The sequence below is a fragment of the Thunnus thynnus genome, chromosome 21, assembly GCF_963924715.1.
Source record: "Thunnus thynnus chromosome 21, fThuThy2.1, whole genome shotgun sequence".
NCBI classification, from domain to species: Eukaryota; Metazoa; Chordata; class Actinopteri; order Scombriformes; family Scombridae; genus Thunnus; species Thunnus thynnus.
In genome coordinates this window covers 4,408,235-4,416,715 of record NC_089537.1, presented here as the reverse complement: position 1 = coordinate 4,416,715, position 8,481 = coordinate 4,408,235, and the positions used below count along the sequence as shown (strand labels likewise).

The window sequence follows — 8,481 nt, the reverse complement described above, 5'->3', positions numbered from 1 at the left end:
ATGTATAATGTTCGCTTTTAGTATATTAGAGGCTTGTAATACAGTCAGAGCAGTGGTGATTCATTGCTGTATATGTAACTCAGAGTCTGTGCAGTTAAAATGGAAATGCTGGATCTATAAATAAATGTGTGATCAGTCAATCAGGGTCATTCTTAGCTGTAGATCTCAGTCATCATTGTGTCAATGGACATCCCCTCTGATGTAGCCAAGTACAGTATCACTGTAAAGACAATTACTGTGCAATTTGTCCAATCTGTATAAAATAAAATTTCACTAAAGCAGTTTATAACTTAAAATGAGCTTACTGCATGATCTCTATCATGGCAGTAATCTTTGTTTCCAGGGTTAAAACATGGAAAGGAGTGTGGTGTATCAAACCAGACTCCAAGTGGCTGAAACAGCAGATGAAGGTGGTAAGGATCTGCCATGAAACAAGACTAAGACACTACAGCCATGCTGGTGGCTCTGTGCAACCATGTCTCCTAGAAATGATGTTCATATACTACTGAATTGCAACAGCAAATACGTTTTGCCAGAAACGTAATGCTGGCTGACTTATGATTTCTGTCAACATAAAGAGAAAATGTTAATTAATGTACTTAAGTACAATTTTAAGGTACATGTACTTTACTTAAGTGTTTATATTTTATGCTACTTTATACTTCCACTCCACTACATCTCAGATGGAGATATTGTACTCTCTACTCCATTACATTTATTTGACAGCTTTAGTTAGTGTTTCCCAATGCCCAAGGTGACTCAAATGTCTTCTTTAATCCCGACCAACAGTTCACAACCCAAAGATATTCAGTTTATCATCATAGAAGACTGAAGAAATCAGAAAATATTTACTTCTGAGAAGCTGGAATCAGAGAATTTTGGCATTATTTCTTAAAAAATGATTCAAAACAATTAATTGGTTATCAAAATCATTTTACTTTATTATGTGTCCCATTTTCACTTTATTTTATCTTAAATCAAAATGTTTTATTTTCCCTCTTATGTACATTTACATGTTTTTATGTTCATTTTATCACACTTAAGTCTTTGTTGATGAGAAGCACTTGGTGCATGTCATTTCTTTTGCTACAAAGCACTTTGAGCTGCATTTCTTTTTTGTATGAAAGGTGCTATACAAATAAAGTTGTTATTGTTATTAAGCTTAAACCCATATGAAGATACAATAGGAGATGGGACAAGATCCCCTGGATTTCCTCTTATCATTAGTAATATATTATTTGTTGTGTCTTCTAAGATCATTTTATTATGGTTTCTTGTGTATATCTTGGCATGCTTTTGTCTATTATTAATTCATATTAAAATTAATTAATTAAATGAATTATTATTAATACAGAACAGGAGAAAACAAGACAGACTGTGCATTACAACAACAAAAGCAGGGTTGTGGCATCCTCGTGGCCGAGTGGTTAAAACACCATTTAACCACAACACCCCATTTTGATTGTGCATGTCATCCTATTCTCGCCCTCCCATCCTGTCTTCTGTATCTATATCGTCACCATCTAGAGCAAAACGCCTTAAAAATTATCTCTCTAAACAGTTTCCTCTAACAGTCCATCTGCCAAAATCTAGATGTGAGAAAAGAGTAAAAATGTTGATACACTCATGTGAGTCGCCTACAGTTGTTACTGTGTGCTCAGAGCAACATACAAGCTCCCCTATGTTATTTACAGTGGTTGTTGGGGCTGCCTACTCTGTATGTTTTCCACATAAAAGAATAATTGAATCTACGTACCTATTTACAGTTAATTTTCTCCTTAAAAGATGCTGGATGTAAACACCAATTAAAGATGAGGAATTAAAGGACCCTGCTCTAGTGAAGTTTGTAGTAAAGATTATTTATCATTTCAGGTTGTCACGTTGAGTAGCAGGAATGGACGCAATTGCAGAGACCAGCATGCAGAGAGATTGCAGGGCAGATGAAAACCTTTAATCTTGAGGTGGTTAGGACAGGGCAAAACAGAACAAGCTGCACAGAACAAATGATCCAACAAAGACTCAATTCAAAACCAGACCTTAAATATAGACTAAACTAATCAGGGAATGGGGAACAGGTGACGAGACGCAAGAGCAGGCTGGGAGTGATTGGCTTAGGGAAACACAGGAGGCAGGGCAGGGCTGACGAGACTGATACAGGGCAGGTGTGGGGGAAGACAGAGCAGAGCAGGGCTAACGAGGGTGATGCAGGGCAGGTGAGGAGGAGCACATGAACACACAAGGGAAACACAGCAACAAAACCAAAACCCAAAAAACACAAAACTCCAAATACAACCCACACCAACCTGTCCAAGAACCACCATGAACCCAAACCCAAGTACACAACACGTCAGGCCAAACAACAAAGGGGAGTCCAAACCCATCACCCAAATACAACAAGAAAACCCACATGACCAGAAGGACTTAACAGAAGTGCAAACCAGGAAACCCCGATGAACATAAAAACACAAAAAGACCAGGCAGGGTGTGACACATGTCTTTGTCAATGAAACTAAACATGACTTTCAGTAGGTTTAGAGCATTTATAATACACATTAACGTAACATTTGTACATTTTTTTGTTTTTCCGTTACTATGGAAAGCATCTTAACAATTTCATTTTAAGATCTGGATGAAATCTGATTTCCTACACTTCTTTAAGAAGACCTATGTACTTGTCTGGGTACCTCTCTGTATGTAACAATGTGTGCTTACTATTTTGCTAAGTAAACAAATACCAAAGGTATTACTGAATAATGTCTGTGTATGTGTGTAATGGTTTGTTGCACAGTTTTCATCGGGTATATGTGTACCGCCAGAGTGCTGCACTGCAACTAGCAACAAAGTACAATGGCCAATTGAAGAGTGTTATGAACAGCATCCAAGATGGGGTTGTTGGAAACATGCCTACCTTTAAGCACGTCTTTGAACATGCTCACACAAATATTCTCTTTCCATTGTCATTTCCTGTAATCTACTGAAAAATGGTCACTCTGACGTTTTTCTTCTCTTCTTTCTGACACTGTGGGCTCCATCCTGAAAGTGATCATTGAGTGTCATTTGATTCGATGTGTTTGCACAGGGGCATTTTTGAAATGATAAAAGATTCCCAACTCTTATGAGTTAACAACAACAGGGAGAAACTCTTAAGCTAATGTTTAATTAGAGGTTTTCTGGAAAAGAGCATCAGCCAAATGACCAAATATTAAGGCAATGTCTCATGGTTTTATTTCTCCGTTTCCTGTTTCCAGGGTTAAAACATGGAAGGGATGGACGTGTATCTATCCAAACTCCAAGTGGCTGAAACAGCAGATGAAGGTGGTAAGGATCTGCCATGAAACAAGACTAAGAGTCTACTATGTTGGTGGATCTTTGCAACCCTGTCTCCTAGAAATTATGTTCATATACTACTGAATTGCAACAGCAAATACATTTTGCCAGTAAGGGAAACATCAGATATTCAGATGAACGCCAGGTATTAATAAGTGTTAACCGTCTCCACATTACTCCCACTGATGCATACTGGAGCAGGTGGGGCCTTCTTCCTTCTAAAGTCCACCACAATCTCCTTGGTCTTGGCCACGTTCATATGCAGGAGGTTTTCCGTGCACCACTTCACAAAGTGGTCCATCAGGTGTCTATACTCCACCTCTTGTCCATCCTTCACACATCCCACAGTGGCAGTGTCATCCAAGAATTGCTGCAGATGACATGATTCAGAGATGTACCTGAGATCTGATGTGTAGAGGGTGAACAGTCCACTGGGGAGAACCTGATATTGCACACCAGGAGTGCAGACACACAGCCCTGTAGCCTCACAGTCTGTGGTCTGCCCGTTAGGTAGTCCTTGATCCATGAGATCATGGGGACGTCTACCTGCATAACCTGCAATTTTTCCCTCAGCAGCCTAGGCTGGATTGTATAAAAGTGTCTTCTAAGATAATTTTATTATGGTTTCTTGTGTATATCTTGGCATGCTTTTGTCTATTATTAATTCATATTAACATTAATTAATTAAATGAATTATTATTAATACAGAACAGGAGAAAACAAGACAGACTGTGCATTACAACAACAAAAGCAGGGTTGTGGCGTCCTCGTAGCCGAGTGGTTAAAACACCATTTAACCACAACACCCCATTTTGATTGTGTATGTCATCCTATTCTCACCCTCCCATCCTGTCTTCTGTATCTATATTGTCACCATCTAAAGTAAAACGCCTTAAAAATTATCTCTCTAAACAGTTTCCTCTGACGGTCCATCCGCCAAAATCTAGATGTGAGAAAAGTAAAAATGTTGATATACTCATGTGAGTCGCCTACAGTTGTTACTGTGCGCTCAGAGCAACATACAAGCTCCCCTATGTTATTTACAGTGGTTGTTGGGGCTGCCTACTCAAATAATAAAGAATAATTGAATCTATGTACCTATTTACAGTTAATTTTCTCCTTAAAAGATGCTGGATGTAAACACCAATTAAAGATGAGGACTTAAAGGACCCTGCTCTAGTGAAGTTTGTAATAATGTTTATTTATCATTTCAGGTCTCCGTCAATGAAACTAAACATGACTTTCAGTAGGTTTAGAGCATTTATAATACAGATTAACGTAACATTTGTACATTTTTTTGTTTTTCAGTTACTATGGAAAGCATCTTAACAATTTAATTTTAAGATCTGGATGAAGTCTGATTTCCAACACTTCAATAAGAAGACCTATGTACTTGTCTGGGTACCTCTCTGTATGTAACAATGTGTGCTTACTATTTTGCTAAGTAAACAAATACCAAAGGTATTACTGAATAATGTCTGTGTATGTGTGTAATGGTTTGTTGCACAGTTTTCATCGGGTATATTTGTACCGCCAGAGTGCTGCACTGCAACTGGCAACAAAGTACAATGGCCAATTGATTCAAACTGTTAATTGAAGAGTGTTATGAACAGCGTCCTAGACGGGGTTGTTGGAAACACGCCTACCTTTAAGCACGTCTTTGAACATGCTCACACAAATATTCTCTTTCCATTGTCATTTCCTGTAATCTACTGAAAAATGGTCATTCTGATGTTTTTCTCCTCTTCTTTCTGACACTGTGGGCTCCATCCTGAAAGTGACAAAAATGTTATTGCGACTAAAATCATTGTTTTATTGTGGTTAAATTCTATACAGATCCAAATATATGATATAACTGGATCATTGAGTGTCATTTGATTCTATGTGTTTGCACAGGGGCATTTTTGAAATGATAAAAGATTCCCAACTCTTATGAGTTAACAACAACAGAGAGAAACTCTTAAGCTAATGTTTAATTAAAGGTTTTCTGGAAAAGAGCATCAGCCAAATGACCAAATATTGAGGCAATGTCTCATGGTTTTATTTCTCCGTTTCCTTTTTCCAGGGTTAAAACATGGAAGGGATGGATGTGTATCTATCCAAACTCCAAGTGGCAGCAGATGAGGTGGTAAGGATCTGCCATGAAACAAGACTAAGAGTCTACTATGTTGGTGGATCTTTGCAACCCTGTCTCCTAGAAATTATGTTCATATACTACTGAATTGCAACAGCAATACATTTTGCCAGTAACGTAATGCTGGCTGACTCATGTGTAAGCATTTATAATACAGATTAACGTAACATTTGTACACTTTTTTGTTTTTCCAGCCTTTAATACAATCCAGCCCAGGCTGGCACTCTAGCTCGCTCAACCACAGCAGCTCTCTCTCTCAGCTCCACTGTCTTTACAACATCCTCCAAAAATACTAATACTTGAAGTCTATCCAACTTAAACCAAATCAACTAGTACGCAGTAAATATCCTGCACTTTTCTGTCTAACTGTTCCCCTTTCTTTCTATTATCACCTCCCCCCTCACCCTCTCTCCACTGCAGGGAAAATTTGGTTGTCCACCTTTCTGGACTTCAAAGCTCAGCTTTCAAGACATGGAGGAAGATGTTGCAGCATAACCAACACATCAAGGCAACAGAGCAACTCAGAACTCCTGATTTACTATTCATTTCATTCATTAAAGTATCTGTTTAAAATGTATGCCATTTTATATCAACTTTAAAACAAATCGTTATGATCTTATGTTGTAAAATGAACTAAAACAGTAATAGCAGAGTTGTTCTTTTTTGGAGTTGAACCTGGAACCAAAAATAAATAATATTAAATGGAGTTGGGTCATGTTTTTCACACATACAATGTTTGACTGGCAATGCAGTGTCAATGGGAGAATATTAACTTGATATTAACAAGAATATATACAAACTAGCAAAGAGGAAGACAAGGGCGTTCCCACAAACTGTTGCTACAAAGTTAGAAGACTACTGTCTGACATATCAGTGTATGCTGTAGCATTAAGATGATGACTGGATCGAAGGAGTCCAAACCATTAAAAACAGCCTCAAACCAGAAGTATAAAAAGTATGTGGACTGGGATGTGCTATGGCTATAGACAGTGGTGGAATGCAATTAAGTACTTAAGTACAATTTTAAGGTACTTGTACTTTACTTAAGTGTTTATATTTTATGCTACTTTATACTTCCACTCCACTACATCTCAGATGGAGATATTGTACTTTCTACTCCATTACGTTTATTTGACAGCTTTAGTTAGTGTTTCCCAAAGCCCAAGGTGACTCAAATGTCTTCTTTAATCCCGACCAACAGTTCACAACCCAAAGATATTCACTTAATTATCATAGAAGATTGAAGAAACCAGAAAATATTTATATTTGAGAAGCTGGAAGCAGAGAATTTTGGCATTATTTCTTAAAAAATGACTCAAAACAATTAATTGGTTATCAAAATCATTTTACTTTATTATGTGTCCCATTTTCACTTTATTTTATCTTAAATCAAGATTGTTTTATTTTCCCTCTTATGTAAATTTACATGTTTTTATGTTCATTTTATGATGCTTAAGTCTTTGTTGATGAGAAGCACTTGGTGCATGTCATTTCTTTTGCTACAAAGCACTTTGAGCTGCATTTCTTTTTTGTATGAAAGGTGCTATACAAATAAAGTTGTTATTGTTATTAAGCTTAAACCCATATGAAGATACAGTAGGAGATAGGACAAGATCCCCTGGATTTCCTCTTATCATTAGTAATATATTATTTGTTGTGTCTTCTAAGATAATTTTATTATGGTTTCTTGTGTATATCTTGGCATGCTTTTGTCTATTATTAATTCATATTAACATTAATTAATTAAATGAATTATTATTAATACAGAACAGGAGAAAACAAGACAGACTGTGCATTACAACAACAAAAGCAGGGTTGTGGCGTCCTCGTGGCCGAGTGGTTAAAACACCATTTAACCACAACACCCCATTTTGATTGTGCATGTCATCCTATTCTCGCCCTCCCATCTTGTCTTCTGTATCTATATTTTCACCATCTAAAGTAAAACGCCTTAAAAATTATCTCTCTAAACAGTTTCCTCTAACGGTCCATCTGCCAAAATTTAGATGTGAGAAAAGAGTAAAAATGTTGATACACTCATGTGAGTCGCCTACAGTTGTTACTGTGCACTCAAAGCAACATACAAGGTCCCCTATGTTATTTACAGTGGTTGTTGGGGCTGCCTACTCTGTATATTTTCCTCATAAAAGAATAATTGAATCTACGTACCTATTTACAGTTAATTTTCTCCTTAAAAGATGCTGGATGTAAACACCAATTAAAGATGAGGACTTAAAGGACTCTGCTCTAGTGAAGTTTGTAGTAAAGATTATTTATCATTTCAGGTCTCTGTCAATGAAACTAAACATGACTTTCAGTAGGTTTAGAGCATTTATAATACACATTAACGTAACATTTGTACATTTTTTTTGTTTTTCCATTACTATGGAAAGCATCTTAAGTGTTAACCATCTCCACATTACTCCCACTGATACATACTGGAGCAGGTGGGGCCTTCTTCCTTCTAAAGTCCACCACAATCTCCTTGGTCTTGGCCACGTATATACAGGTGGTTTTCCCTGCACTACTTCACAAAGTGGTCCATCAGGTGTCTATTCTCCCCCTCCTGTCCATCCTCCACACATCCCACAGTGGCAGTGTCATCCAAGAATTGCTGCAGATGACATGATTCAGAGATGTACCTGAGATCTGATGTGTAGAGGGTGAACAGTCCACTGGGGAGCCCTGATATTGCACACCAGGAGTGCAGACACACAGCCCTGTAGCCTCACAGTCTGTGGTCTGCCCGTTAGGTAGTCCTTGATCCATGAGATCATGGGGACGTCCACCTGCATAACCTCCAGTTTTTCCCTCAGCAGCCTGGGCTGGATTGTATTAAAGGCAATCTAGCTCACTCAACCACAGCAGCTCTCTCTCTCAGCTCCAGTCTTTACAACTTCCTCCAAAAATACAAATACTTAAAGTCTATCCAACTTACAATGAACCAAATCAACTAGTATGCAGTAAATATCTTGCACTTTTCTGTCGAACTATATTTCCAAAAGCCCAAGGTGACTCAA

At 37.7% G+C, this 8,481-nt stretch overlaps 1 long non-coding RNA gene across 1 annotated transcript; it reads left to right on the top strand.

Annotated features, from left to right (window-relative positions):
* The first annotated feature begins 2,782 nt into the window (after window positions 1-2,782).
* On the top strand, window positions 2,783-6,755 carry LOC137172990 (uncharacterized). Its single transcript, XR_010925097.1, has 4 exons — window positions 2,783-2,842; window positions 3,249-3,318; window positions 5,393-5,455; window positions 5,882-6,755. It is a non-coding gene; the product is annotated as an uncharacterized lncRNA (long non-coding RNA).
* The last annotated feature ends 1,726 nt before the right edge of the window (window positions 6,756-8,481 follow it).